At 45.2% G+C, this 26,396-nt stretch overlaps 22 non-coding genes and 42 pseudogenes across 22 annotated transcripts; all 64 read left to right on the forward strand.

The window, feature by feature from the left end:
• The first annotated feature begins 170 nt into the window (after positions 1-170).
• On the forward strand, positions 171-289 carry LOC136726924 (5S ribosomal RNA). Its single transcript, XR_010808300.1, has one exon. It is a non-coding gene; the product is annotated as a 5S ribosomal RNA (ribosomal RNA).
• Positions 290-499: 210 nt separating this feature from the next.
• LOC136727237 (uncharacterized) lies at positions 500-618 on the forward strand (annotated as a pseudogene).
• Positions 619-828: 210 nt separating this feature from the next.
• Positions 829-947, forward strand: LOC136727382 (uncharacterized; annotated as a pseudogene).
• Positions 948-1,173: 226 nt separating this feature from the next.
• Positions 1,174-1,292, forward strand: LOC136727269 (5S ribosomal RNA). Its single transcript, XR_010808419.1, has one exon. It is a non-coding gene; the product is annotated as a 5S ribosomal RNA (ribosomal RNA).
• A 216-nt stretch (positions 1,293-1,508) lies between these two features.
• LOC136726571 (uncharacterized) lies at positions 1,509-1,627 on the forward strand (annotated as a pseudogene).
• A 210-nt stretch (positions 1,628-1,837) lies between these two features.
• LOC136727226 (uncharacterized) lies at positions 1,838-1,956 on the forward strand (annotated as a pseudogene).
• A 226-nt stretch (positions 1,957-2,182) lies between these two features.
• LOC136727135 (uncharacterized) lies at positions 2,183-2,301 on the forward strand (annotated as a pseudogene).
• A 210-nt stretch (positions 2,302-2,511) lies between these two features.
• On the forward strand, positions 2,512-2,630 carry LOC136727160 (uncharacterized; annotated as a pseudogene).
• Positions 2,631-3,174: 544 nt separating this feature from the next.
• LOC136727026 (5S ribosomal RNA) lies at positions 3,175-3,293 on the forward strand. The gene has a single exon (XR_010808393.1). It is a non-coding gene; the product is annotated as a 5S ribosomal RNA (ribosomal RNA).
• A 221-nt stretch (positions 3,294-3,514) lies between these two features.
• Positions 3,515-3,633, forward strand: LOC136726863 (5S ribosomal RNA). The gene has a single exon (XR_010808245.1). It is a non-coding gene; the product is annotated as a 5S ribosomal RNA (ribosomal RNA).
• Positions 3,634-3,851: 218 nt separating this feature from the next.
• LOC136726671 (uncharacterized) lies at positions 3,852-3,970 on the forward strand (annotated as a pseudogene).
• A 224-nt stretch (positions 3,971-4,194) lies between these two features.
• Positions 4,195-4,313, forward strand: LOC136727176 (uncharacterized; annotated as a pseudogene).
• A 210-nt stretch (positions 4,314-4,523) lies between these two features.
• On the forward strand, positions 4,524-4,642 carry LOC136726515 (uncharacterized; annotated as a pseudogene).
• Positions 4,643-4,852: 210 nt separating this feature from the next.
• On the forward strand, positions 4,853-4,971 carry LOC136727380 (5S ribosomal RNA). Its single transcript, XR_010808429.1, has one exon. It is a non-coding gene; the product is annotated as a 5S ribosomal RNA (ribosomal RNA).
• A 221-nt stretch (positions 4,972-5,192) lies between these two features.
• On the forward strand, positions 5,193-5,311 carry LOC136726655 (uncharacterized; annotated as a pseudogene).
• Positions 5,312-5,528: 217 nt separating this feature from the next.
• Positions 5,529-5,647, forward strand: LOC136727287 (uncharacterized; annotated as a pseudogene).
• A 216-nt stretch (positions 5,648-5,863) lies between these two features.
• LOC136726988 (5S ribosomal RNA) lies at positions 5,864-5,982 on the forward strand. Its single transcript, XR_010808358.1, has one exon. It is a non-coding gene; the product is annotated as a 5S ribosomal RNA (ribosomal RNA).
• A 210-nt stretch (positions 5,983-6,192) lies between these two features.
• On the forward strand, positions 6,193-6,311 carry LOC136726729 (uncharacterized; annotated as a pseudogene).
• Positions 6,312-6,539: 228 nt separating this feature from the next.
• On the forward strand, positions 6,540-6,658 carry LOC136726965 (5S ribosomal RNA). Its single transcript, XR_010808337.1, has one exon. It is a non-coding gene; the product is annotated as a 5S ribosomal RNA (ribosomal RNA).
• A 225-nt stretch (positions 6,659-6,883) lies between these two features.
• Positions 6,884-7,002, forward strand: LOC136727177 (uncharacterized; annotated as a pseudogene).
• A 216-nt stretch (positions 7,003-7,218) lies between these two features.
• Positions 7,219-7,337, forward strand: LOC136727000 (5S ribosomal RNA). Its single transcript, XR_010808369.1, has one exon. It is a non-coding gene; the product is annotated as a 5S ribosomal RNA (ribosomal RNA).
• A 210-nt stretch (positions 7,338-7,547) lies between these two features.
• Positions 7,548-7,666, forward strand: LOC136726544 (uncharacterized; annotated as a pseudogene).
• A 226-nt stretch (positions 7,667-7,892) lies between these two features.
• Positions 7,893-8,011, forward strand: LOC136726966 (5S ribosomal RNA). Its single transcript, XR_010808338.1, has one exon. It is a non-coding gene; the product is annotated as a 5S ribosomal RNA (ribosomal RNA).
• A 225-nt stretch (positions 8,012-8,236) lies between these two features.
• On the forward strand, positions 8,237-8,355 carry LOC136727178 (uncharacterized; annotated as a pseudogene).
• A 210-nt stretch (positions 8,356-8,565) lies between these two features.
• Positions 8,566-8,684, forward strand: LOC136726516 (uncharacterized; annotated as a pseudogene).
• A 221-nt stretch (positions 8,685-8,905) lies between these two features.
• On the forward strand, positions 8,906-9,024 carry LOC136726656 (uncharacterized; annotated as a pseudogene).
• Positions 9,025-9,241: 217 nt separating this feature from the next.
• On the forward strand, positions 9,242-9,360 carry LOC136727012 (5S ribosomal RNA). Its single transcript, XR_010808380.1, has one exon. It is a non-coding gene; the product is annotated as a 5S ribosomal RNA (ribosomal RNA).
• A 221-nt stretch (positions 9,361-9,581) lies between these two features.
• On the forward strand, positions 9,582-9,700 carry LOC136726538 (uncharacterized; annotated as a pseudogene).
• Positions 9,701-9,915: 215 nt separating this feature from the next.
• LOC136726942 (5S ribosomal RNA) lies at positions 9,916-10,034 on the forward strand. The gene has a single exon (XR_010808316.1). It is a non-coding gene; the product is annotated as a 5S ribosomal RNA (ribosomal RNA).
• Positions 10,035-10,244: 210 nt separating this feature from the next.
• LOC136727335 (uncharacterized) lies at positions 10,245-10,363 on the forward strand (annotated as a pseudogene).
• A 220-nt stretch (positions 10,364-10,583) lies between these two features.
• Positions 10,584-10,702, forward strand: LOC136727336 (uncharacterized; annotated as a pseudogene).
• Positions 10,703-10,911: 209 nt separating this feature from the next.
• On the forward strand, positions 10,912-11,030 carry LOC136727338 (uncharacterized; annotated as a pseudogene).
• A 226-nt stretch (positions 11,031-11,256) lies between these two features.
• Positions 11,257-11,375, forward strand: LOC136727374 (uncharacterized; annotated as a pseudogene).
• Positions 11,376-11,585: 210 nt separating this feature from the next.
• LOC136726958 (5S ribosomal RNA) lies at positions 11,586-11,704 on the forward strand. Its single transcript, XR_010808331.1, has one exon. It is a non-coding gene; the product is annotated as a 5S ribosomal RNA (ribosomal RNA).
• Positions 11,705-11,920: 216 nt separating this feature from the next.
• On the forward strand, positions 11,921-12,039 carry LOC136727024 (5S ribosomal RNA). Its single transcript, XR_010808391.1, has one exon. It is a non-coding gene; the product is annotated as a 5S ribosomal RNA (ribosomal RNA).
• A 212-nt stretch (positions 12,040-12,251) lies between these two features.
• Positions 12,252-12,370, forward strand: LOC136727351 (uncharacterized; annotated as a pseudogene).
• Positions 12,371-12,585: 215 nt separating this feature from the next.
• Positions 12,586-12,704, forward strand: LOC136727036 (5S ribosomal RNA). The gene has a single exon (XR_010808397.1). It is a non-coding gene; the product is annotated as a 5S ribosomal RNA (ribosomal RNA).
• Positions 12,705-12,914: 210 nt separating this feature from the next.
• LOC136727340 (uncharacterized) lies at positions 12,915-13,033 on the forward strand (annotated as a pseudogene).
• Positions 13,034-13,585: 552 nt separating this feature from the next.
• Positions 13,586-13,704, forward strand: LOC136726642 (uncharacterized; annotated as a pseudogene).
• A 209-nt stretch (positions 13,705-13,913) lies between these two features.
• LOC136726734 (uncharacterized) lies at positions 13,914-14,032 on the forward strand (annotated as a pseudogene).
• A 214-nt stretch (positions 14,033-14,246) lies between these two features.
• Positions 14,247-14,365, forward strand: LOC136727089 (uncharacterized; annotated as a pseudogene).
• Positions 14,366-14,580: 215 nt separating this feature from the next.
• On the forward strand, positions 14,581-14,699 carry LOC136726851 (uncharacterized; annotated as a pseudogene).
• Positions 14,700-14,920: 221 nt separating this feature from the next.
• LOC136726989 (5S ribosomal RNA) lies at positions 14,921-15,039 on the forward strand. The gene has a single exon (XR_010808359.1). It is a non-coding gene; the product is annotated as a 5S ribosomal RNA (ribosomal RNA).
• Positions 15,040-15,255: 216 nt separating this feature from the next.
• LOC136726845 (uncharacterized) lies at positions 15,256-15,374 on the forward strand (annotated as a pseudogene).
• A 219-nt stretch (positions 15,375-15,593) lies between these two features.
• Positions 15,594-15,712, forward strand: LOC136726701 (uncharacterized; annotated as a pseudogene).
• A 215-nt stretch (positions 15,713-15,927) lies between these two features.
• Positions 15,928-16,046, forward strand: LOC136726585 (5S ribosomal RNA). Its single transcript, XR_010808215.1, has one exon. It is a non-coding gene; the product is annotated as a 5S ribosomal RNA (ribosomal RNA).
• Positions 16,047-16,262: 216 nt separating this feature from the next.
• On the forward strand, positions 16,263-16,381 carry LOC136727322 (uncharacterized; annotated as a pseudogene).
• Positions 16,382-16,591: 210 nt separating this feature from the next.
• On the forward strand, positions 16,592-16,710 carry LOC136727359 (uncharacterized; annotated as a pseudogene).
• Positions 16,711-16,935: 225 nt separating this feature from the next.
• On the forward strand, positions 16,936-17,054 carry LOC136727281 (5S ribosomal RNA). Its single transcript, XR_010808420.1, has one exon. It is a non-coding gene; the product is annotated as a 5S ribosomal RNA (ribosomal RNA).
• Positions 17,055-17,270: 216 nt separating this feature from the next.
• On the forward strand, positions 17,271-17,389 carry LOC136727323 (uncharacterized; annotated as a pseudogene).
• Positions 17,390-17,599: 210 nt separating this feature from the next.
• LOC136727227 (uncharacterized) lies at positions 17,600-17,718 on the forward strand (annotated as a pseudogene).
• A 225-nt stretch (positions 17,719-17,943) lies between these two features.
• LOC136727294 (5S ribosomal RNA) lies at positions 17,944-18,062 on the forward strand. The gene has a single exon (XR_010808421.1). It is a non-coding gene; the product is annotated as a 5S ribosomal RNA (ribosomal RNA).
• A 216-nt stretch (positions 18,063-18,278) lies between these two features.
• LOC136726524 (uncharacterized) lies at positions 18,279-18,397 on the forward strand (annotated as a pseudogene).
• A 210-nt stretch (positions 18,398-18,607) lies between these two features.
• On the forward strand, positions 18,608-18,726 carry LOC136727229 (uncharacterized; annotated as a pseudogene).
• A 224-nt stretch (positions 18,727-18,950) lies between these two features.
• LOC136727307 (5S ribosomal RNA) lies at positions 18,951-19,069 on the forward strand. Its single transcript, XR_010808422.1, has one exon. It is a non-coding gene; the product is annotated as a 5S ribosomal RNA (ribosomal RNA).
• A 216-nt stretch (positions 19,070-19,285) lies between these two features.
• Positions 19,286-19,404, forward strand: LOC136727324 (uncharacterized; annotated as a pseudogene).
• Positions 19,405-19,614: 210 nt separating this feature from the next.
• Positions 19,615-19,733, forward strand: LOC136727230 (uncharacterized; annotated as a pseudogene).
• A 225-nt stretch (positions 19,734-19,958) lies between these two features.
• On the forward strand, positions 19,959-20,077 carry LOC136726925 (5S ribosomal RNA). Its single transcript, XR_010808301.1, has one exon. It is a non-coding gene; the product is annotated as a 5S ribosomal RNA (ribosomal RNA).
• A 210-nt stretch (positions 20,078-20,287) lies between these two features.
• Positions 20,288-20,406, forward strand: LOC136726683 (uncharacterized; annotated as a pseudogene).
• A 216-nt stretch (positions 20,407-20,622) lies between these two features.
• Positions 20,623-20,741, forward strand: LOC136727113 (uncharacterized; annotated as a pseudogene).
• Positions 20,742-20,956: 215 nt separating this feature from the next.
• On the forward strand, positions 20,957-21,075 carry LOC136727016 (5S ribosomal RNA). The gene has a single exon (XR_010808384.1). It is a non-coding gene; the product is annotated as a 5S ribosomal RNA (ribosomal RNA).
• A 215-nt stretch (positions 21,076-21,290) lies between these two features.
• LOC136727022 (5S ribosomal RNA) lies at positions 21,291-21,409 on the forward strand. The gene has a single exon (XR_010808389.1). It is a non-coding gene; the product is annotated as a 5S ribosomal RNA (ribosomal RNA).
• A 209-nt stretch (positions 21,410-21,618) lies between these two features.
• On the forward strand, positions 21,619-21,737 carry LOC136726596 (uncharacterized; annotated as a pseudogene).
• A 221-nt stretch (positions 21,738-21,958) lies between these two features.
• Positions 21,959-22,077, forward strand: LOC136727296 (uncharacterized; annotated as a pseudogene).
• Positions 22,078-26,396: the final 4,319 nt, after the last annotated feature.

Below are 26,396 nucleotides of genomic sequence, written 5' to 3' on the forward strand. Positions count from 1 at the left end.
GGAGATATAATTGAAGTATTGTACACGTACCCGGCTACTTTCAAAACCCATTACTGCACTGATATTTTTCCCTCCATTTTTCTTTTTCTTTTTTTTTTTTTTTTTTTTTTGCTGGAAGTTCCGTCAATACCCGCCAGCCATTAAGAGACATCACGTAGCCAGGCCTCTCGGCTTGCGGCCACACCGTCCTGAATGCGCCCGATCTCGTCAGATCTCGGAAGCTAAACGGGGCAGGGCCTGGTCAGTACTTGGATGGGAGACCTCCTAGAAATACCAGGTGCTGCAAACTTTTTACGTCTCCTGGGTAACTTCATCGTAGCTCTTAATACTCTCTTTCTGTCTCCAGGAGATATAATTGAAGAATTGTACACGTACCCGGCTACTTTCAACACCCTTTGCTGCACTGGTATATTTCCCTCTATTTTTCTTTTTTTTTTTTGCTGGAAATTCCGACAATACCCGCTAGCCTTTAAGAGACATCATGCAGCCAGACATCTCGGCTTGCGGCCACACCATCCTGAACGCGCCCGATCTCGTCAGATCTCGGAAGCTAAACGGGGCAGGACCTGGTCAGTACTTAAATGTGAGACCTCCTGGAAATACCAGGTGCTGCCAGCTTTTTACGTCTCCTGGGGATCTTCATCGTAGCTCTTAATACTCTCTTTCTGTCTGGAGAAGATATAATTGAAGAATTGTACACGTACCCGGCTACTTTCAACACCCTGTGCTGCACTGGTATATTTCCCTCTATTTTTCTTTTTTTTTTTTGCTGGCAGTTCCGTCAATACCCGCCAGCCTTTAAGAGACATCATGCAGCCAGGCATCTCGGCTTGCGGCCACACCATCCTGAACGCGCCCGATCTCGTCAGATCTCGGAAGCTAAACGGGGCAGGACCTGGTCGGTACATGAATGTGAGACCTCCTGGAAATACCTGGTGCTGCAAGCTTTTACGTCTCCTGGGTAACTTTATCGTAGCTCTTAATACTCTCTATCTGTCTGGGGGAGATATAATTGAAGTATTGTACACGTACCCGGCTACTTTCAAAACCCATTACTGGACTGATATTTTTCCCTCCATTTTTCTTTTTCTTTTTTTTTTTTTTTTTTTTTTTGCTGGAAGTTCCGTCAATACCCGCCAGCCATTAAGAGACATCATGTAGCCAGGCTTCTCGGCTTGCGGCCACACCGTCCTGAATGCGCCCGATCTCGTCAGATCTCGGAAGCTAAACGGGGCAGGGCCTGGTCAGTACTTGGATGGGAGACCTCCTAGAAATACCAGGTGCTGCAAGCTTTTTACGTCTCCTGGGTAACTTCATCGTAGCTCTTAATACTCTCTTTCTGTCTGGAGGAGATATAATTGAAGAATTGTACACGTACTAGGCTACTTTCAACAGCCTTTGCTGCACTGATATTTTTCCCTCCATTTTTCTTTTTATTTTATTTTTTTGCTGGAAGTTCCGTCAATATCCGCCAGCCTTTAAGAGACATCATGCAGCCAGGCCTCTTGGCTTGTAGTCACACCGTCCTGAACGCGCCCGATCATATCAGATTTCGGAAACTAAACGGGGCAGGGCCTGGTCAGTACTTGGATGTGTGACCTCCTGGAAATACCAGGTGCTGCAAGCTTTTTACGTCTCCTGGGTAACTTCATCGTAGCTCTTAATACTCTCTTTCTTTCTCCAGGAGATATAATTGAAGAATTGTACATGTACCCGACTACTTTCAACACCCTGTGCTGCACTGGTATATTTCCCTCTATTTTTCTTTTTTTTTTTTGCTGGCAGTTCCGTCAATACCCGCCAGCCTTTAAGAGACATCATGCAGCCAGGCATCTCGGCTTGCGGCCACACCATCCTGAACGCGCCCGATCTCGTCAGATCTCGGAAGCTAAACGGGGCAGGACCTGGTCAGTACATGAATGTGAGACCTCCTGGAAATACCTGGTGCTGCAAGCTTTTACTTCTCCTGGGTAACTTTATCGTAGCTCTTAATACTCTCTATCTGTCTGGAGGAGATATAATTGAAGTATTGTACACGTACCCGGCTACTTTCAAAACCCATTACTGCACTGATATTTTTCCCTCCATTTTTCTTTTTCTTTTTTTTTTTTTTTTTTTTTTTGCTGGAAGTTCCGTCAATACCCGCCAGCCATTAAGAGACATCATGTAGCCAGGCCTCTCGGCTTGCGGCCACACCGTCCTGAACGCGCCCGATCTCGTCAGATCTCGGAAGCTAAACGCGGCAGGACCTGGTCAGTACTTGGATGGGAGACCTCCTAGAAATACCAGGTGCTGCCAGCTTTTTACGTCTCCTGGGGAACTTCATCGTAGCTCTTAATACTCTCTTTCTGTCTGGAGAAGATATAATTGAAGAATTGTACACGTACCCGGCTACTTTCAACACCCTTTGCTGCACTGGTATTTTTCCCTCTATTTTTCTTTTTTTTTTTTTCCGGCAGTTCCGTCAATACCCGCCAGCCTTTAAGAGACATCATGCTGCCAGGCATCTCGGCTTGCGGCCACACCGTCCTGAACGCGCCCGATCTCGTCAGATCTCGGAAGCTAAACGGGGCAGGACCTGTTCAGTACTTGAATGTGAGACCTCCTGGAAATACCTGGTGCTGCAAGCTTTTACGTCTCCTGGGTAACTTTATCGTAGCTCTTAATACTCTCTATCTGTCTGGAGGAGATATAATTGAAGAATTGTACACGTACCTGGCTACCTTCAACAAGCTTTGCTGCACTGATATTTTTCCCTCCATTTTTCTTTTTTCTTTTGTTTCTTGCTGGAAGTTCCATCAATACCCTCCAGCCTTTAAGAGACATTATGCAGCCAGGCCTCTTGGCTTGAGGCCACACCGTCCTGAAGATGCAAAATCTCGTCAGATCTCGGAAGAAAAACTGGGCAGGGTCTGGTCAGTAATTGGATGGGTGACCTCCTGGAAATACCAGGTGCTGAAAGCTTTTTACGTCTCCTGGAAAACTTCATCGTAGCTCTTAATACTCTCTATCTGTCTGGAGGAGATTTAATTGAAGTATTGTACACGTACCCAGCTACTGTCAACACCCTTTGCTGCACTGATATTTTTCCATCCATTTTTTTTTTTTTTTTTTGCTGGAAGTTCCGTCAATACCCGCCAACCTTTAAGAGACATCATGCAGCCAGGCCTTTCGGCTTGTGGCCACACCGTCCTGAATGCGCCCGATCTCGTCAGATCTCGGAAGCTAAACGGGTCAGGTCCTGGTCAGTACTTGGATGGGAGACCTCCTAGAAATACCAGGTGCTGCAAGCTTTTTACGTCTCCTGGGTAACTTTATCGTAGCTCTTAATACTCTCTTTCAGTCTGCAGGAGATATAATTGAAGAATTGTACACGTACCCGGCTACTTTCAACACCCTTTCCTGCACTGATATTTTTCCCTCCATTTTTCTATTTTTTTTTTTTTTTTTTTTTGCTGGAAGTTCCGTCAATACCCGCCAACCTTTAAGAGACATCATGCAGCCAGGCCTTTCGGCTTGTGGCCACACCGTCCTGAATGCGCCCGATCTCGTCAGATCTCGGAAGCTAAACGGGGCAGGGCCTGGTCAGTACTTGGATGGGAGACCTCCTAGAAATACCAGGTGCTGCAAGCTTTTTACGTCTCCTGGGTAACTTCATCGTAACTCTTAATACTCTCTATCTGTCTGGAGGAGATATAATTGAAGTATTGTACACGTACCCAGCTACTGTCAACACCATTTGCTGCACTGATATTTTTCCATCCATTTTTCTTTTTTTTTTTTTTTTTTTTGCTGGAAGTTCCGTCAATACCCGCCAACCTTTAAGAGACATCATGTAGCCAGGCCTCTTGGCTTGCGGCCACACCATCCTGAACGCGCCCGATCTCGTCAGATCTCGGAAGCTAAACGGGGCAGGACCTGGTCAGTACATGATAGTGAGACCTCCTGGAAATACCTAGTGCTGCAAGCTTTTACGTCTCCTGGGTAACTTTATCGTAGCTCTTAATACTCTCTCTCTGTCTGGAGGAGATATAATTGAAGTATTGTACACGTACCCGGCTACTGTCAACACCCTTTGCTGCACTGATATTTTTCCATCCATTTTTCTTTTTTCTTTTTTTCTTTTATTTTTTTGCTGGAAGTTCCGTCAATACCCGCCAACCTTTAAGAGACATCATGCAGCCAGGGCTTTCGGCTTGTGGACACACCGTCCTGAATGCGCCCGATCTCGTCAGATCTCGGAAGCTAAACGGTGCAGGGCCTGGTCAGTACTTGGATGGGAGACCTCCTAGAAATACCAGGTGCTGCAAGCTTTTTACGTCTCCTGGGTAACTTCATCGTAGCTCTTAATACTCTCTTTCTGTCTCCAGGAGATATAATTGAAGAATTGTACACGTACCCGGCTACTTTCAACACCCTTTGCTGCACTGGTATATTTCCCTCTATTTTCCTTTTTTTTTTTTGCTGGCAGTTCCGTCAATACCCGCCAGCCTTTAAGAGACATCATGCAGCCAGACATCTCGGCTTGCGGCCACACCGTCCTGAACGCGCCCGATCTTGTCAGATCTCGGAAGCTAAACGGGGCAGGACCTGGTCAGTACTTAAATGTGAGACCTCCTGGAAATACCAGGTGCTGCCAGCTTTTTACGTCTCCTGGGGAACTTCATCGTAGCTCTTAATACTCTCTTTCTGTCTGGAGAAGATATAATTGAAGAATTGTACACGTACCCGGCTACTTTCAACACCCTTTGCTGCACTGGTATTTTTCCCTCTATTTTTCTTTTTTTTTTTTGCTGGCAGTTCCGGCAATACCCGCCAGCCTTTAAGAGACATCATGCAGCCAGGCATCTTGGCTTGCGGCCACACCATCCTGAACGCGCCCGATCTCGTCAGATCTCGGAAGCTAAACGGGGCAGGGCCTGGTCAGTACTTGGATGGGAGACCTCCTAGAAATACCAGGTGCTGCAAGCTTTTTACGTCTCCTGGGTAACTTCATCGTAGCTCTTAATACTCTCTATCTGTCCGGAGGAGATATAATTTAAGTATTGTACACGTACCCAGCTACTGTCAACACCCTTTGCTGCACTGATATTTTTCCATCCATTTTTTTTTTTTTTTTTTTTTTTTTTTTTGCTTGAAGTTCTGTCAATACCCGCCAACCTTTAAGAGACATCATGCAGCCAGGCGTCTCGGCTTGCGGCCACACCATCCTGAACTCGCCCGATCTCGTCAGATCTTGGAAGCTAAACGGGGCAGGACCTGGTCGGTACATGAATGTGAGACCTCCTGGAAATACCTGGTGCTGCAAGCTTTTACGTCTCCTGGGTAACTTTATCGTAGCTCTTAATACTCTCTATCTGTCTGGATGGAGATATAATTGAAGTATTGTACACGTACCCAGCTACTGTCAACACCCTTTGCTGCACTGATATTTTTCCATCCATTTTTCTTTTTTTTTTTTTTTTTCTGCTGGAAGTTCCGTCAATACCCGCCAACCTTTAAGAGACATCATGCAGCCAGGCATCTTGGCTTGCGGCCACACCATCCTGAACGTGCCCGATCTCGTCAGATCTCGGAAGCTAAACGGGGCAGGACCTGGTCAGTACATGAATGTGAGACCTCCTGGAAATACCAGGTGCTGCAAGCCTTTTACGTCTCCTGGGTAACTTTATCGTAGCTCTTAATACTCTCTATCTGTCTGGAGGAGATATAATTGAAGTATTGTACACGTACCCAGCTACTGTCAACATCCTTTGCTGCACTGATATTTTTCCATCCATTTTTCTTTTTTTTTTTTTTTTCTGCTGGAAGTTCCGTCAATACCCGCCAACCTTTAAGAGACATAATGCAGCCAGGCCTCTCGGCTTGCGGCCACACCGTCCTGAATGCGCCCGATCTCGTCAGATCTCGGAAGCTAAACGGGGCAGGGCCTGGTCAGTACTTGGATGGGAGACCTCCTAGAAATACCAGGTGCTGCAAGCCTTTTACGTCTCCTGGGTAACTTCATCGTAGCTCTTAATACTCTCTTTCTGTCTCCAGGAGATATAATTGAAGAATTGTACACGTACTAGGCTACTTTCAACACCCTTTGCTGCACTGGTATATTTCCCTCTATTTTTCTTTTTTTTTTTTCCTGGCAGTTCCGTCAATACCCGCCAGCCTTTAAGAGACATCATGCAGCCAGGCGTCTCGGCTTGCGACCACACCATCCTTAACTCGCCCGATCTCGTCAGATCTCGGAAGCTAAACGGGGCAGGACCTGGTCGGTACATGAATGTGAGACCTCCTGGAAATACCTGGTGCTGCAAGCTTTTACGTCTCCTGGGTAACTTTATCGTAGCTCTTAATACTCTCTATTTGTCTGGAGGAGATATAATTGAAGTATTGTACACGTACCCAGCTACTGTCAACATCCTTTGCTGCACTGATATTTTTCCATCCATTTTTCTTTTTTTTTTTTTTTTTTTTTTTTTTTTTTTGCTGGCAGTTCCGTCAATACCCGCCAGCCTTTAAGAGACATCATGCAGCCAGGGCTTTCGGCTTGCGGCCACACCGTCCTGAACGCGCCCGATCTCGTCAGATCTCGGAAGCTAAACGGTGCAGGGCCTGGTCAGTACTTGGATGGGAGACCTCCTAGAAATACCAGGTGCTGCAAGCTTTTTACGTCTCCTGGGTAACTTCATCGTAACTCTTAATACTCTCTATCTGTCTGGAGGAGATATAATTGAAGTGTTGTACACGTACCCAGCTACTGTCAACACCATTTGCTGCACTGATATTTTTCCATCCATTTTTCTTTTTTCTTTTTTTCTTTTATTTTTTTGCTGGAAGTTCCGTCAATACCCGCCAATCTTTAAGAGACATCATGCAGCCAGGGCTTTCGGCTTGTGGACACACCGTCCTGAATGCGCCCGATCTCGTCAGATCTCGGAAGCTAAACGGTGCAGGGCCTGGTCAGTACTTGGATGGGAGACCTCCTAGAAATACCAGGTGCTGCAAGCTTTTTACGTCTCCTGGGTAACTTTATCGTAGCTCTTAATACTCTCTATCTGTCTGGAGGAGATATAATTGAAGTATTGTACACGTACCCAGCTACTGTCAACATCCTTTGCTGCACTGATATTTTTCCATCCATTTTTCTTTTTTTTTTTTTTTTCTGCTGGAAGTTCCGTCAATACCCGCCAACCTTTAAGAGACATAATGCAGCCAGGCCTCTCGGCTTGCGGCCACACCGTCCTGAATGCGCCCGATCTCGTCAGATCTCGGAAGCTAAACGGGGCAGGGCCTGGTCAGTACTTGGATGGGAGACCTCCTAGAAATACCAGGTGCTGCAAGCCTTTTACGTCTCCTGGGTAACTTCATCGTAGCTCTTAATACTCTCTTTCTGTCTCCAGGAGATATAATTGAAGAATTGTACACGTACTAGGCTACTTTCAACACCCTTTGCTGCACTGGTATATTTCCCTCTATTTTTCTTTTTTTTTTTTCCTGGCAGTTCCGTCAATACCCGCCAGCCTTTAAGAGACATCATGCAGCCAGGCGTCTCGGCTTGCGGCCACACCATCCTGAACTCGCCCGATCTCGTCAGATCTCGGAAGCTAAACGGGGCAGGACCTGGTCGGTACATGAATGTGAGACCTCCTGGAAATACCTGGTGCTGCAAGCTTTTACGTCTCCTGGGTAACTTTATCGTAGCTCTTAATACTCTCTATTTGTCTGGAGGAGATATAATTGAAGTATTGTACACGTACCCAGCTACTGTCAACATCCTTTGCTGCACTGATATTTTTCCATCCATTTTTCTTTTTTTTTTTTTTTTTTTTTTTTTTTTTGCTGGCAGTTCCGTCAATACCCGCCAGCCTTTAAGAGACATCATGCAGCCAGGGCTTTCGGCTTGCGGCCACACCGTCCTGAACGCGCCCGATCTCGTCAGATCTCGGAAGCTAAACGGTGCAGGGCCTGGTCAGTACTTGGATGGGAGACCTCCTAGAAATACCAGGTGCTGCAAGCTTTTTACGTCTCCTGGGTAACTTCATCGTAACTCTTAATACTCTCTATCTGTCTGGAGGAGATATAATTGAAGTATTGTACACGTACCCAGCTACTGTCAACACCATTTGCTGCACTGATATTTTTCCATCCATTTTTCTTTTTTCTTTTTTTCTTTTATTTTTTTGCTGGAAGTTCCGTCAATACCCGCCAACCTTTAAGAGACATCATGCAGCCAGGGCTTTCGGCTTGTGGACACACCGTCCTGAATGCGCCCGATCTCGTCAGATCTCGGAAGCTAAACGGTGCAGGGCCTGGTCAGTACTTGGATGGGAGACCTCCTAGAAATACCAGGTGCTGCAAGCTTTTTACGTCTCCTGGGTAACTTCATCGTAGCTCTTAATACTCTCTTTCTGTCTCCAGGAGATATAATTGAAGAATTGTACACGTACCCGGCTACTTTCAACACCCTTTGCTGCACTGGTATATTTCCCTCTATTTTTCTTTTTTTTTTTTGCTGGCAGTTCCGTCAATACCCGCCAGCCTTTAAGAGACATCATGCAGCCAGACATCTCGGCTTGCGGCCACACCGTCCTGAACGCGCCCGATCTTGTCAGATCTCGGAAGCTAAACGGGGCAGGACCTGGTCAGTACTTAAATGTGAGACCTCCTGGAAATACCAGGTGCTGCCAGCTTTTTACGTCTCCTGGGGAACTTCATCGTAGCTCTTAATACTCTCTATCTGTCCGGAGGAGATATAATTTAAGTATTGTACACGTACCCAGCTACTGTCAACACCCTTTGCTGCACTGATATTTTTCCATCCATTTTTTTTTTTTTTTTTTTTTTTTTTTTTGCTTGAAGTTCTGTCAATACCCGCCAACCTTTAAGAGACATCATGCAGCCAGGCGTCTCGGCTTGCGGCCACACCATCCTGAACTCGCCCGATCTCGTCAGATCTTGGAAGCTAAACGGGGCAGGACCTGGTCGGTACATGAATGTGAGACCTCCTGGAAATACCTGGTGCTGCAAGCTTTTACGTCTCCTGGGTAACTTTATCGTAGCTCTTAATACTCTCTATCTGTCTGGATGGAGATATAATTGAAGTATTGTACACGTACCCAGCTACTGTCAACACCCTTTGCTGCACTGATATTTTTCCATCCATTTTTCTTTTTTTTTTTTTTTTTCTGCTGGAAGTTCCGTCAATACCCGCCAACCTTTAAGAGACATAATGCAGCCAGGCCTCTGGGCTTGCGGCCACACCGTCCTGAATGCGCCCGATCTCGTCAGATCTCGGAAGCTAAACGGGGCAGGGCCTGGTCAGTACTTGGATGGGAGACCTCCTAGAAATACCAGGTGCTGCAAGCCTTTTACGTCTCCTGGGTAACTTCATCGTAGCTCTTAATACTCTCTATCTGTCCAGAGGAGATATAATTTAAGTATTGTACACGTACCCAGCTACTGTCAACACCCTTTGCTGCACTGATATTTTTCCATCCATTTTTATTTTTTATTTTTTTTTTTTTTTTGCTTGAAGTTCTGTCAATACCCGCCAACCTTTAAGAGACATCATGCAGCCAGGCATCTCGGCTTGCGGCCACACCATCCTGAACGTGCCCGATCTCGTCAGATCTCGGAAGCTAAACGGGGCAGGACCTGGTCAGTACATGAATGTGAGACCTCCTGGAAATACCTGGTGCTGCCAGCTTTTACGTCTCCTGGGTAACTTTATCGTAGCTCTTAATACTCTCTATCTGTCTGGAGGAGATATAATTGAAGTATTGTACACGTACCCAGCTACTGTCAACATCCTTTGCTGCACTGATATTTTTCCATCCATTTTTCTTTTTTTTTTTTTTTTCTGCTGGAAGTTCTGTCAATACCCGCCAACCTTTAAGAGACATCATGCAGCCAGGCATCTCGGCTTGCGGCCACACCGTCCTGAATGCGCCCGATCTCGTCAGATATCGGAAGCTAAACGGGGCAGGGCCTGGTCAGTACTTGGATGGGAGACCTCCTAGAAATACCAGGTGCTGCAAGCCTTTTACGTCTCCTGGGTAACTTCATCGTAGCTCTTAATACTCTCTTTCTGTCTCCAGGAGATATAATTGAAGAATTGTACACGTACTAGGCTACTTTCAACACCCTTTGCTGCACTGGTATATTTCCCTCTATTTTTCTTTTTTTTTTTTCCTGGCAGTTCCGTCAATACCCGCCAGCCTTTAAGAGACATCATGCAGCCAGGCATCTCGGCTTGCGGCCACACCATCCTGAACGTGCCCGATCTCGTCAGATCTCGGAAGCTAAACGGGGCAGGACCTGGTCAGTACATGAATGTGAGACCTCCTGGAAATACCTGGTGCTGCAAGCTTTTACGTCTCCTGGGTAACTTTATCGTATCTCTTAATACTCTCTATCTGTCTGGAGGAGATATAATTGAAGTATTGTACACGTACCCAGCTACTGTCAACACCCTTTGCTGCACTGATATTTTTCCATCCATTTTTATTTTTTTTATTTTTTTTTTTTTTGCTTGAAGTTCTGTCAATACCCGCCAACCTTTAAGAGACATCATGCAGCCAGGCATCTCGGCTTGCGGCCACACCATCCTGAACGTGCCCGATCTCGTCAGATCTCGGAAGCTAAACGGGGCAGGACCTGGTCAGTACATGAATGTGAGACCTCCTGGAAATACCTGGTGCTGCAAGCTTTTACGTCTCCTGGGTAACTTCATCGTAGCTCTTAATACTCTCTTTCTGTCTCCAGGAGATATAATTGAAGAATTGTACACGTACTAGGCTACTTTCAACACCCTTTGCTGCACTGGTATATTTCCCTCTATTTTTCTTTTTTTTTTTTGCTGGCAGTTCCGTCAATACCCGCCAGCCTTTAAGAGACATCATGCAGCCAGGCATCTCGGCTTGCGGCCACACCATCCTGAACGTGCCCGATCTCGTCAGATCTCGGAAGCTAAACGGGGCAGGACCTGGTCAGTACATGAATGTGAGACCTCCTGGAAATACCTGGTGCTGCAAGCTTTTACGTCTCCTGGGTAACTTTATCGTAGCTCTTAATACTCTCTATCTGTCTGGAGGAGATATAATTGAAGTATTGTACACGTACCCAGCTACTGTCAACATCCTTTGCTGCACTGATATTTTTCCATCCATTTTTCTTTTTTTTTTTTTTTTTTTTTTTTTTTTTGCTGGCAGTTCCGTCAATACCCGCCAGCCTTTAAGAGACATCATGCAGCCAGGGCTTTCGGCTTGCGGCCACACCGTCCTGAACGCGCCCGATCTCGTCAGATCTCGGAAGCTAAACGGTGCAGGGCCTGGTCAGTACTTAAATGTGAGACCTCCTGGAAATACCAGGTGCTGCCAGCTTTTTACGTCTCCTGGGTAACTTCATCGTAGCTCTTAATACTCTCTTTCTGTCTGGAGAAGATATAATTGAAGAATTGTACACGTACCCGGCTACTTTCAACACCCTTTGCTGCACTGGTATTTTTCCCTCTATTTTTCTTTTTTTTTTTTGCTGGCAGTTCCGTCAATACCCGCCAACCTTTAAGAGACATCATGCAGCCAGGCATCTTGGCTTGCGGCCACACCATCCTCAACGCTCCCGATCTCGTCAGATCTCGGAAGCTAAACGGGGCAGGGCCTGGTCAGTACTTGGATGGGAGACCTCCTAGAAATTCCAGGTGCTGCAAGCTTTTTACGTCTCCTGGGTAACTTTATCGTAGCTCTTAATACTCTCTATCTGTCTGGAGGAGATATAATTGAAGTATTGTACACGTACCCAGCTACTGTCAACACCCTTTGCTGCACTGATATTTTTCCATCCATTTTTCTTTTTTTTTTTTTTTTTTGCTGGAAGTTCCGTCAATACCCGCCAACCTTTAAGAGACATAATGCAGCCAGGCCTCTCGGCTTGCGGCCACACCGTCCTGAATGCGCCCGATCTCGTCAGATCTCGGAAGCTAAACGGGGCAGGGCCTGGTCAGTACTTGGATGGGAGACCTCCTAGAAATACCAGGTGCTGCAAGCCTTTTACGTCTCCTGGGTAACTTCATCGTAGCTCTTAATACTCTCTTTCTGTCTCCAGGAGATATAATTGAAGAATTGTACACGTACTAGGCTACTTTCAACACCCTTTGCTGCACTGGTATATTTCCCTGTATTTTTCTTTTTTTTTTTTTTGCTGGCAGTTCCGACAATACCCGCCAGCCTTTAAGAGACATCATGCAGCCAGGCATCTCGGCTTGCGGCAAAACCATCCTGAACGCGCCCGATCTCGTCAGATCTCGGAAGCTAAACGGGGCAGGACCTGGTCAGTACATGAATGTGAGACCTCCTGGAAATACCTGGTGCTGCAAGCTTTTACGTCTCCTGGGTAACTTTATCGTAGCTCTTAATACTCTCTATCTGTCTGGAGGAGATATAATTGAAGTATTGTACACGTACCCAGCTACTGTCAACATCCTTTGCTGCACTGATATTTTTCCATCCATTTTTCTTTTTTTTTTTTTTTTCTGCTGGAAGTTCCGTCAATACCCGCCAACCTTTAAGAGACATAATGCAGCCAGGCCTCTCGGCTTGCGGCCACACCGTCCTGAATGCGCCCGATCTCGTCAGATCTCGGAAGCTAAACGGGGCAGGGCCTGGTCAGTACTTGGATGGGAGACCTCCTAGAAATACCAGGTGCTGCAAGCCTTTTACGTCTCCTGGGTAACTTCATCGTAGCTCTTAATACTCTCTTTCTGTCTCCAGGAGATATAATTGAAGAATTGTACACGTACTAGGCTACTTTCAACACCCTTTGCTGCACTGGTATATTTCCCTCAATTTTTCTTTTTTTTTTTTGCTGGCAGTTCCGTCAATACCCGCCAGCCTTTAAGAGACATCATGCAGCCAGGCATCTCGGCTTGCGGCCACACCATCCTGAACGTGCCCGATCTCGTCAGATCTCGGAAGCTAAACGGGGCAGGACCTGGTCAGTACATGAATGTGAGACCTCCTGGAAATACCTGGTGCTGCAAGCTTTTACGTCTCCTGGGTAACTTTATCGTAGCTCTTAATACTCTCTATCTGTCTGGAGGAGATATAATTGAAGTATTGTACACGTACCCAGCTACTGTCAACATCCTTTGCTGCACTGATATTTTTCCGTCCATTTTTTTTTTTTTTTTTTTTTTTTTTTTTTTTGCTGGACGTTCCGTCAATACCCGCCAGCCTTTAAGAGACATCATGCAACCAGGCCTCTCGGTTTGCGGACACACAGTCCTGAACCCGCCCGATCTCGGAAGATCTCGGAAACTAAATGGGGCAGGGCCTGGTCAGTACTTGGATGGGAGACCTTCTGGAAATACCAGGTGCTGCCAGCTTTTTACGTCTCCTGGGGAACTTCATCGTAGCTCTTAATACTCTCTTTCTGTCTGGAGAATATATAATTGAAGAATTGTACACGTACCCGGCTACTTTCAACACCCTTTGCTGCACTGGTATTTTTCCCTCTATTTTTCTTTTTTTTTTTGGCTGGCAGTTCCGTCAATACCCGCCAGCCTTTAAGAGACATCATGCAGCCAGGCATCTCGGCTTGCAGCCACACCATCCTGAACGCGCCCGATCTCGTCAGATCTCGGAAGCTAAATGGGGCAGGACCTGGTCAGTACATGAATGTGAGACCTCCTGGAAATACCTCGTGCTGCAAGCTTTTACGTCTCCTGGGTAACTTTATCGTAGCTCTTAATACTCTCTATCTGTCTGGAGGAGATTTAATTGAAGTATTGTACACGTACCCAGCTACTGTCAACACCCTTTGCTGCACTGATATTTTTCCATCCATTTTTTTTTTTTTTTTTTGCTGGAAGTTCCGTCAATACCCGCCAACCTTTAAGAGACATCATGCAGCCAGGACTTTCGGCTTGCGGCCACACCATCCTGAACTCGCCCGATCTCGTCAGATCTTGGAAGCTAAACGGGGCAGGACCTGGTCAGTACATGAATGTGAGACCTCCTGGAAATACCTGGTCCTGCAAGCTTTCACGTCTCCTGGGTAACTTTATCGTAGCTCTTAATACTCTCTATCTGTCTGGAGGAGATATAATTGAAGTATTGTACACGTACCCAGCTACTGTCAACACCCTTTGCTGCACTGATATTTTTCCATCCATTTTTCTTTTTTTTTTTTTTTTTGCTGGAAGTTCCGTCAATACCCGCCAGCCTTTAAGAGACATCATGCAGCCAGACATCTCGGCTTGCGGCCACACCGTCCTGAACGCGCCCGATCTCGTCAGATCTCGGAAGCTAAACGGGGCAGGACCTGGTCAGTACTTGAATGTGAGACCTCCTGGAAATACCTGGTGCTGCAAGCTTTTACGTCTCCTGGGTAACTTTATCGTAGCTCTTAATACTCTCTATCTGTCTGGAGGAGATATAATTGAAGAATTGTACACGTACCCAGCTACTGTCAACACCATTTGCTGCACTGATATTTTTCCCTCCATTTTTCTTTTTTCTTTTGTTTTTTGCTGGAAGTTCCATCAATACCCTCCAGCCTTTAAGACACATCATGCAGCCAGGCCTCTTGGCTTGAGGCCACACCGTCCTGAAGACGCAAGATCTCGTCAGATCTCGGAAGAGAAACTAGGCAGGGCCTGGTCAGTAATTGGATGGGTGACCTCCTGGAAATACCAGGTGCTGAAAGCTTTTTACATCTCCTGGGTAACTTCAGAGTAGCTCTTAATACTCTCATTCAGTCTGGAGGAGATATAATTGAAGAATTGTACATGTACCCGGCTACTTTCAACACCCTGTCCTGCACTGATATTTTTCCCTCCATTTTTCTATTTATTTATTTTTTATTTTTTGCTGGAAGTTCCGTCAATACCCGCTAGCCTTTAAGAGACATCATGCAGCCCGGCCTCTTGGCTTGCGGCCACACCGTCCTGAACACGCCCGATCTCGTCAGATCTCGGAAGCCAATCGGGGCAGGGCCTGGTCAGTACTTGGATGGGAGACCTCCTGGAAATACCAGGTGCTGCATGCTTTTTACGTCTCCTGGGAAACTTCATCGTAGCTCTTAATACTCTCTATCTGTCTGGAGGAGATATAATTGAAGTATTGTACACGTACCCGGCTACTTTCAACAGCCTTTGCTGCACTGATATTTTTCCCTCCATTTTTCTTTTTTCTTTTTTTTTTTGCTGGAAGTTCCGTCAATACCCGCCAGCCTTAAAAAGACATCATGCAGCCGGGCCTCTCGGCTTTTGGCCACACCGTCCTGAATGCGCATGATATCGTCAGATCTCGGAAGCTAAACGGGGCAGGACCTGGTCAGTACTTGAATGTGAGACCTCCTGGAAATACCAGGTGCTGCAAGCTTTTACGTCTCCTGGGTAACTTTATCGTAGCTCTTAATACTCTCTTTCAGTCTGCAGGAGATATAATTGAAGAATTGTACACGTACCCGGCTACTTTCAACACCCTTTCCTGCACTGATATTTTTCCCTCCATTTTTCTATTTTTTTTTTATTTTTTTTTGCTGGAAGTTCCGTCAATACCCGCCAACCTTTAAGAGACATCATGCAGCCAGGCCTTTCGGCTTGCGGCCACACCATCCTGAACTCGCCCGATCTCGTCAGATCTTGGAAGCTAAACGGGGAAGGACCTGGTCGGTACATGAATGTGAGACCTCCTGGAAATACCTGGTGCTGCAAGCTTTTATGTCTCCTGGGTAACTTTATCGTAGCTCTTAATACTCTCTATCTGTCTGGAGGAGATATATTTGAAGTATTGTACACGTACCCAGCTACTGTCAACACCCTTTGCTGCACTGATATTTTTCCATCCATTTTTCTTTTTTTTTTTTTTTTTTGCTGGAAGTTCCGTCAATACCCGCCAACCTTTAAGAGACATCATGCAGCCAGGCCTCTCGGCTTGCGGCCACACCGTCCTGATTGCGCCCGATCTCGTCAGATCTCGGAAGCTAAACGGGGCAGGGCCTGGTCAGTACTTGGATGGGAGACCTCCTAGAAATACCAGGTGCTGCAAGCCTTTTACGTCTCCTGGGTAACTTCATCGTAGCTCTTAATACTCTCTTTCTGTCTCCAGGAGATATAATTGAAGAATTGTACACGTACTAGGCTACTTTCAACACCCTTTGCTGCACTGATATTTTTCCCTCCATTTTTCTTTTTATTTTATTTTTTTGCTGGAAGTTCCGTCAATATCCGCCAGCCTTTAAGAGACATCATGCAGCCAGGCCTCTTGGCTTGTAGTCACACCGTCCTGAACGCGCCCGATCATATCAGATTTCGGAAGCTAAACGGGGCAGGGCCTGGTCAGTACTTGGATGTGTGACCTCCTGGAAATACCAGGTGCTGCAAGCTTTTTACTTCTCCTGGGTAACTTCATCGTAGCTCTTAATACTCTCTTTCTTTCTCCAGGAGATATAATTGAAGAATTGTACACGTACCCGGCTACTTTCAACACCCTGTGCTGCACTGGTATATTTCCCTCTATTTTTCTTTTTTTTTTTTGCTGGCAGTTCCGTCAATACCCGCCAGCCTTTAAGAGACATCATGCAGCCAGGCATCTCGGCTTGCGGCCACACCATCCTGAACGCGCCTGATCTCGTCAGATCTCGGAAGCTAAACGGGGCAGGACCTGGTCAGTACATGAATGTGAGACCTCCTGGAAATACCTGGTGCTGCAAGCTTTTACGTCTCCTGGGTAACTTTATCGTAGCTCTTAATACTCTCTATCTGTCTGGAGGAGATATAATTGAAGTATTGTACACGTACCCGGCTACTTTCAAAACCCATTACTGGACTGATATTTTTCCCTCCATTTTTCTTTTTCTTTTTTTTTTTTTTTTTTTTTTGCTGGAAGTTCCGTCAATACCCGCCAGCCATTAAGAGACATCATGTAGCCAGGCTTCTCGGCTTGCGGCCACACCGTCCTGAATGCGCCCGATCTCGTCAGATCTCGGAAGCTAAACGGGGCAGGGCCTGGTCAGTACTTGGATGGGAGACCTCCTAGAAATACCAGGTGCTGCAAGCTTTTTACGTCTCCTGGGTAACTTCATCGTAGCTCTTAATACTCTCTTTCTGTCTGGAGGAGATATAATTGAAGAATTGTACACGTACTAGGCTACTTTCAACAGCCTTTGCTGCACTGATATTTTTCCCTCCATTTTTCTTTTTATTTTATTTTTTTGCTGGAAGTTCCGTCAATATCCGCCAGCCTTTAAGAGACATCATGCAGCCAGGCCTCTTGGCTTGTAGTCACACCGTCCTGAACGCGCCCGATCATATCAGATTTCGGAAGCTAAACGGGGCAGGGCCTGGTCAGTACTTGGATGTGTGACCTCCTGGAAATACCAGGTGCTGCAAGCTTTTTACGTCTCCTGGGTAACTTAATCGTAGCTCTTAATACTCTCTTTCTTTCTCCAGGAGATATAATTGAAGAATTGTACACGTACCCGGCTACTTTCAACACCCTGTGCTGCACTGGTATATTTCCCTCTATTTTTCTTTTTTTTTTTTGCTGGCAGTTCCGTCAATACCCGCCAGCCTTTAAGAGACATCATGCAGCCAGGCATCTCGGCTTGCGGCCACACCATCCTGAACGCGCCCGATCTCGTCAGATCTCGGAAGCTAAACGGGGCAGGACCTGGTCAGTACATGAATGTGAGACCTCCTGGAAATACCTGGTGCTGCAAGCTTTTACTTCTCCTGGGTAACTTTATCGTAGCTCTTAATACTCTCTATCTGTCTGGAGGAGATATAATTGAAGTATTGTACACGTACCCGGCTACTTTCAAAACCCATTACTGCACTGATATTTTTCCCTCCATTTTTCTTTTTCTTTTTTTTTTTTTTTTTTTTTTGCTGGAAGTTCCGTCAATACCCGCCAGCCATTAAGAGACATCATGTAGCCAGGCCTCTCGGCTTGCGGCCACACCGTCCTGAATGCGCCCGATCTCGTCAGATCTCGGAAGCTAAACGGGGCAGGGCCTGGTCAGTACTTGGATGGGAGACCTCCTAGAAATACCAGGTGCTGCAAGCTTTTTACGTCTCCTGGGTAACTTCATCGTAGCTCTTAATACTCTCTTTCTGTCTGGAGGAGATATAATTGAAGAATTGTACACGTACTAGGCTACTTTCAACAGCCTTTGCTGCACTGATATTTTTCCCTCCATTTTTCTTTTTATTTTATTTTTTTGCTGGAAGTTCCGTCAATATCCGCCAGCCTTTAAGAGACATCATGCAGCCAGGCCTCTTGGCTTGTAGTCACACCGTCCTGAACGCGCCCGATCATATCAGATTTCGGAAGCTAAACGGGGCAGGGCCTGGTCAGTACTTGGATGTTTGACCTCCTGGAAATACCAGGTGCTGCAAGCTTTTTACGTCTCCTGGGTAACTTCATCGTAGCTCTTAATACTCTCTTTCTTTCTCCAGGAGATATAATTGAAGAATTGTACACGTACCCGGCTACTTTCAACACCCTGTGCTGCACTGGTATATTTCCCTCTATTTTTCTTTTTTTTTTTTGCTGGCAGTTCCGTCAATACCCGCCAGCCTTTAAGAGACATCATGCAGCCAGGCATCTCGGCTTGCGGCCACACCATCCTGAACGCGCCCGATCTCGTCAGATCTCGGAAGCTAAACGGGGCAGGACCTGGTCAGTACATGAATGTGAGACCTCCTGGAAATACCTGGTGCTGCAAGCTTTTACTTCTCCTGGGTAACTTTATCGTAGCTCTTAATACTCTCTATCTGTCTGGAGGAGATATAATTGAAGTATTGTACACGTACCCGGCTACTTTCAAAACCCATTACTGCACTGATATTTTTCCCTCCATTTTTCTTTTTCTTTTTTTTTTTTTTTTTTTTTGCTGGAAGTTCCGTCAATACCCGCCAGCCATTAAGAGACATCATGTAGCCAGGCCTCTCGGCTTGCGGCCACACCGTCCTGAATGCGCCCGATCTCGTCAGATCTCGGAAGCTAAACGGGGCAGGGCCTGGTCAGTACTTGGATGGGAGACCTCCTAGAAATACCAGGTGCTGCAAGCTTTTTACGTCTCCTGGGTAACTTCATCGTAGCTCTTAATACTCTCTTTCTGTCTGGAGGAGATATAATTGAAGAATTGTACACGTACTAGGCTACTTTCAACAGCCTTTGCTGCACTGATATTTTTCCCTCCATTTTTCTTTTTATTTTATTTTTTTGCTGGAAGTTCCGTCAATATCCGCCAGCCTTTAAGAGACATCATGCAGCCAGGCCTCTTGGCTTGTAGTCACACCGTCCTGAACGCGCCCGATCATATCAGATTTCGGAAGCTAAACGGGGCAGGGCCTGGTCAGTACTTGGATGTGTGACCTCCTGGAAATACCAGGTGCTGCAAGCTTTTTACGTCTCCTGGGTAACTTCATCGTAGCTCTTAATACTCTCTTTCTTTCTCCAGGAGATATAATTGAAGAATTGTACACGTACCCGGCTACTTTCAACACCCTGTGCTGCACTGGTATATTTCCCTCTATTTTTCTTTTTTTTTTTTGCTGGCAGTTCCGTCAATACCCGCCAGCCTTTAAGAGACATCATGCAGCCAGGCATCTCGGCTTGCGGCCACACCATCCTGAACGCGCCCGATCTCGTCAGATCTCGGAAGCTAAACGGGGCAGGACCTGGTCAGTACATGAATGTGAGACCTCCTGGAAATACCTGGTGCTGCAAGCTTTTACTTCTCCTGGGTAACTTTATCGTAGCTCTTAATACTCTCTATCTGTCTGGAGGAGATATAATTGAAGTATTGTACACGTACCCGGCTACTTTCAAAACCCATTACTGCACTGATATTTTTCCCTCCATTTTTCTTTTTCTTTTTTTTTTTTTTTTTTTTTTGCTGGAAGTTCCGTCAATACCCGCCAGCCATTAAGAGACATCATGTAGCCAGGCCTCTCGGCTTGCGGCCACACCGTCCTGAATGCGCCCGATCTCGTCAGATCTCGGAAGCTAAACGGGGCAGGGCCTGGTCAGTACTTGGATGGGAGACCTCCTAGAAATACCAGGTGCTGCAAACTTTTTACGTCTCCTGGGTAACTTCATCGTAGCTCTTAATACTCTCTTTCTGTCTCCAGGAGATATAATTGAAGAATTGTACACGTACCCGGCTACTTTCAACACCCTTTGCTGCACTGGTATATTTCCCTCTATTTTTCTTTTTTTTTTTTGCTGGCAGTTCCGTCAATACCCGCCAGCCTTTAAGAGACATCATGCAGCCAGGCCTCTTGGTTTGCGGCCACACCATCCTGAACGCGCCCAATCTCATCAGATCTCGGAAGCTAAACGGGGCAGTGTCTATTCTGTACTTGGATGGGAGACCTCCTGGAAATACCAGGTGCTGCAAGCTTCTTACGTCTCCTGGGTAACTTCATCATAGCTCTTAATACTCTCTTTCTGTCTGGAGGAGATATAATTGAAGAATTGTACACGTACCCGGCTACTTTCAACTCCCTTTGCTGCACTGATATTTTTCCCTCCATTTTTCTTTTTTCTTCTTTATTTTGCTGGAAGTTCTGTCAATATCCTCCAGCCTTTAAGAGACATCATGCAGCCAGGCATCTCGGCTTGTGGCCACACCATCCTGAATGCGCACGATCTCGTCAGATCTCGGAAGCTAAACGGGGCAGGGCCTGGTCAGTACTTAGATGGGAGACCTCCTGGAGATACCAGGTGCTGCAAGCTTTTTACATCACTTGGGTAACTTCATCGTAGCTCTTCATACTCGCTTTCTGTCTGGAGGAGATATAATTGAAGTATTGTACACGTACCCAGCTACATTTAACACCCTTTGCTGCACTGATATTTTTCCCTCCATTTTTCTTATTTCTTTTTTTTTTGCTGGAACTTCCGTCAATACCCGCCAGCCTTTAAGAGACTTCATACATCCAGGCCTCTAGGTTTGCGGCCACACCGTCCTGAACGCGCCCGATCTCATCAGATCTCGGAAGCTAAACGGGGCAAGACCTGGTCAGTACTTGGATGGGAGACCTTCTGGAAATACCTGGTGCTGCAAGCTTCTTAGTCTCCTGAGTAACTTCATTGTAGCTCTTAATACTCTCTTTCTGTCAGGAGAAGATACAATTGAAGAAATGTACACGTACCCGGCAACTTTCAACACCCTTTGCTGCACTGATATTTTTCCCTCCATTTTTCATTTTTCTTTTTTTTTTTGCTGGAAGGTCCGTCAAAACCCGCCCGCCTTTAAGAGACATCATGCTGCCAGGCGTCTCGGCTTGCGGCCACGCCGTCCTGAACGCGACCGATCTCATCAGATCTCGGAAGCTATACAGGGCAGGGCCTGGTCAGTACTTGGATGGGTGACCTCCTGGAAATACCAGGTGCTGCAAGCTTTATACGTCTCCTGGGTAACATCATCGTAGATCTTAATACTCTCTTTCTGTCTGGAGGAGATATAATTGAAGAAATGTACACGTACCCGGCTACTTTCAACACCCTTTGCTGAACTGATATTTTTCCCTCCATTTTTCTTTTTTTATTTGCTGGAAGTTCCGTCAACACCCGTCAGCCTTTAAGAGACATCATGCAGCCAGGCCTCTCGGCTTGCGGCTACACCGTCCTGGACGCACCCCGTCTCGTCAGATCTCGGAAGCTAAACGGGGCATGGCCTGGTCAGTACTTGGATGGGAGATCTCCTAGAAATACCAGGTGCTGCAAGCTTTTTACGTCTCCTGGGTAACTTCATCGTAGCTCTTAATACTCTCTTTCTGTCTGGAGGAGATATAATTGAAGAATTGTACACGTTCCCGGCTACTTTCAACACCCTTTCCTGCACTGTTATTTTTCCCTCCATTTTTTTATTTTTTTATTTTTTATTTTTTGCTGGAAATTCCGTCAATACCCGCCAGCCTTTAAGAGACATCATGCAGCCAGGCATCTCGGCTTGCGGCCACACCGTCCTGAACGTGCCCGGTCTCGTCAGACCTTGGAAACTAAACGGGCCAGGGCCTGGTTAGTACTTGGATGGGTGACCTCCAGGAAATACCAGGTGATGCAAGCTTTTTACGTCTCCTGGGTATCTTCATCGTAGCTCTTAATACTCTTTATCTGTCTGGAGGAGATATAATTGAAGTATTGTACACTTTGTCTTAGGGACAGTCTGGCTAGCAGTGACTGAGTGGTTGACAGACGACAAGCAACGGAATGTACGTGCTCTGTGATGTCATAGCAGTCAGCTGAGAGAGGCTCGTGATGTCATCGCTGAGCTGTCTGTCTGTCTGTCTGTCTCTCTCTCTCTCTTTCTCTCTCTCTCTCTCTCTCTCTCTTCCTCTCAATTCAATTCATTTGTATTGTCAAAGCAATTGGACATACATACATATATATATATATATATATATATATATATATATATACATACATACATACATCCATACATGCTAGAAAGTCATTACTATGTTATCTTAAAGGCTAACTAAGCAGAACATATATCATTATAGAACAGAGTTCATAGGTCAACACATGGTTTTAGGGAACAGGCACGTAGGTCATACCGTTTGACAATGTCTCCAAGGTTCTCATCGTAAATAACAAACAGAAATCAAACTATCTTCTGGGCTGACCTTCTAGCTTGACCGTATCTTTCTTAAGTATACAAGAGAGAAAAACAGGTGTAAGAAAATAATTTCTAATTTTCCTTCTACACATATATACATACATACATACATATGTAGCGTTATGTTGGGTGTATTTGGATAAGAGCATTTGGGCTCTGAGCTGAAGCACTGATCTAAAGAAGACCTCTCCCCCCCCAAAGTTATCAGATTTCCTTAGCTCATCAGCTTGGAACTGGTTTGCATCAAAGTGACAGTTTTGGGGAGGATGGCACCGAGAAGAGGCCAAATAGTTTGGAATTCTGCTATGAGATGTCTGGAGAAAGGGGCCTGTAGGTGATAAAAACTCTTTGAAGTGGATGAGAGCCGAAATCCCGACATAGAGCTACGAACCCAGGCCAACCGGCATTTCCAAAAGATGGCATGGATTGACATCAGTCATAAATAAAGCCTCCCTCCAATAGGACACTGGGGGCTGAAACCGAAATCCAATCTCAAGAACTCAGGGACCAATCACCTACTGATCTGACAGACTATAAGGAACAGCGGACAGTCTTTCTCTCTCTCTCTCTCTCACCTGAACCAGAAACTCGCTGCCACAGCTCAACCTGTAGCTCTGTTGCCAGAACCGGAATCAGAAACCAACCAAGTCTTTGCCGGCAACAGAAGAGTTAAACTATGAGAAGGAGATTGAGCGAAGAATTATTTTAAAGGACTTTATTAAATAAATAACTTCACAGACCCACCTGATCAGTGGAGTTTTACAGCTGGACAATTGACTAAGTCGACTGAATACGAAAGTGTCAGTCACTTAAATAGCTATTTGAGTCTTAAGAAACTTGACCCTTGGAACAAACAGGGCCCTGCTTTCCTCAAAGACTTCGTCTTCAAGTAACTACGGTGGAACCATGCTTACAAAGAAGATTTTGTGCACAACCTTGGAGCCTTCAAACCAATGGAAAATCTGTTTGGAAACGACTCTACATTCCCGAAACCCCAACTTCCAGGTGCATCGACTGAGTGGAAGTTCTTGGACAAAGCCGAACCGGACTGCCTTTGTTCCAAACCACACGGACCTCGTGCCGTGTGCTGTTATCTGAGCCCGAAGCCAGAGAGGCCTCTCTGCGACGAAGTTCACATAAGTTTAACAGTTTGGAGTTTGTGATTCATGACATTTGAGAAATCAATTAGAAATGTTAATCTGTGATTCATAACTCTAGAATGTGTAATATCATTTAGTTTTCTTAAATATAAATGTGAGTTGCATTAAACTGTTTTGTTGATAATTTTAGAAATAAAATCTGTCAACGCCGAGAAATATCTTCTCATTCCTGTTTAACTGTTTAGTCTGAAATTGACACAAGTTAATAGACATTAGATTATTGGTGGCCCTGCCTATCCTTAATCATTGAATAATAATCAGTTAAGGGAAATTGTGGTAACAAATAGGATCTTTCTCGGCACCTAAACGTAAATGAGACTGATATATATATAACGAGAAGTTACCTGACATAAATACTAACCTGCGTAGTTATTTAATGTCTGACTAATAATACTAACGAGAGACTCACCTTCGTCTTACTAACCGGTGTTGTAGTCAATGTGTTTATAACCTTTTTTGTTTAACGATTTGTTAAACGGAATGTACGTGCTCTGTGATGTCATAGCAGTAAGCTGAGAGAGGCTCGTCATGTCATCGCTGAGCTGGCTGGCTGGCTTTCTGTGTGTGTGTGTGTGTGTGTGTGTGTGTCTCTCTGTCTGTCTGTCTGTCTGTCTCTCTCTCTCTCTCTCTTACTCTCTCTCTCTCCCTCTCAATTCAATTCATTTGTATTGTCAAAGCAATTGGACATGCATACATACATACATACATATATATGGAAAATAAACAATATGTGTACATCTCTTTCTGCATTAGTGGTGCCCTCACAGATGTGCAAGTTACATGACAGACAGACAGACAGACACACACACACTTTCACACACAGACAGACAGACACAGACACACACAGAAACACACACACATACTTTGACAGACAGACAGACAGACACACGCATATTATGGGTCTTTGTTGGGTAGTGAAATGGGTAGCATCAGTCGCAGTGTGGGTAATGTCAGGGAGCCAATCATAGTCCCCGTTATTTGCATATCGTGGCGCAAAGCATTCTGGGAAAAGCAACTAAACACGTTTAGTCATGTATTTGTCCATAGTTTACACATGAGATGAAAGAGACAGTATGACGTATTGAGCACCTGGTATTCCTCATGTGTATGTGAGGGGCAGAGGAACCGGATCCCAAGTGTGCGTCCCAGGTGCTATAGGTTTCAAAGCATGCAGGGGAATAGGCACCCCACCCTGACACCTATAGAAGACTGGATAGGGAGATATAAATAGCAATGGGGAGACTCTTGTACTTGGTGTGGCTCTATCCATATAGTGGGGCCAGCAGCCACTTAGCAGGTGCAGCAATAGAAGCTCAGCCTGGGGAGACTGGATTTAGCATTTCCTCTCCATTTTGATAACTATCCATAATCATTTCTGCAAAATACTTCTATGATACCTATGTATGTTTTTTACTTGTACTATATTATACTATCAAGTATCAGTGTACACATACAATGTGACCTGTTACATTAATACAGAGGCCACGGAAGGCCAGATCACTAATAGCCACTGTCCCCTGATATTACACTTTTTTACAATCACTTTGGCACTCATTTCAGAACCTTGATGTCATTTTTCAAAACTCTAGACACTAAACTCACACCCGATGATCAAAATGCACATTTTTCAAAACTCTAACACTTTTTTACAATTGCTTGGATACAATACACATCAACCTCAGATCATTTGTTCATTGAACTAAAATGACACAACTTAACATCAAAGTATTACCATTTCAAAATGCAATTCACACATTACATCTGAGATCACTGTCTATTCATTTCATTACAAAGATCTAACTATCAATTGATACAGCTGCTCAAAATGATAAGTGACTGTTGCATTACTCTTAATGCATAATTTTATGGAAACTGACAAACAATATTCCATGTTTCGATCATGAAAGTTTCAGGATAATGAGATCCATTGACATCAATAAACGAGGAGCATGAACCAGTTGGACTACATTATCTATGGATGTAATATTTCATCATCATTCATCATCATGTAGCACTTTTCCACACCATGTTTGCAGTGTGGAAGGAAAGTTAGAAATTCTTTCTCTAATACCTGTTTTTCTCTCTTGTATACTTAAGAAAGATAAGGTCAAGCTAGAAGGTCAGGCCAGAAGGTAGTTTGATTTCTGTTTGTTATTTACGATGAGAATCTTGGAGACAATGTCAAACAGTATGATTGAAGTGCCTGCTCCCTAATCCATGTGTTGATCTATGAACTCTGTCCTATAATGATATAAATTCTGCTTAGCTAACTTTTAAGATAACATAGTAATGACTTTCTGATTATAACCAGCTCTTTGATTTTTGTGTATAAAAGCTCTGACTGTTAAAATGAAGGCAGAGCGACTTTGGGATCTACTTGAGTCACTGTTCCTCTCCACGCTGCGTGTATTAAAGGCATTGCAACTAACGCTCCAACCTGGTTGAAGATGATTGTTCTTCCACATCAGATTTGACATTACTGTATGTATGCAGGCCCTTGTAATTGCTTTTCCAATACTGCCAACTGGTTATTGATGATTGATTTCACATTGTGGTACGAGTATCGAGTGAAATGAGTGCTATCCACCCCAGCAACACAGTGATAAC

The sequence above is a fragment of the Amia ocellicauda genome, unplaced genomic scaffold, assembly GCF_036373705.1.
Source record: "Amia ocellicauda isolate fAmiCal2 unplaced genomic scaffold, fAmiCal2.hap1 HAP1_SCAFFOLD_26, whole genome shotgun sequence".
Taxonomy (NCBI): Eukaryota; Metazoa; Chordata; class Actinopteri; order Amiiformes; family Amiidae; genus Amia; species Amia ocellicauda.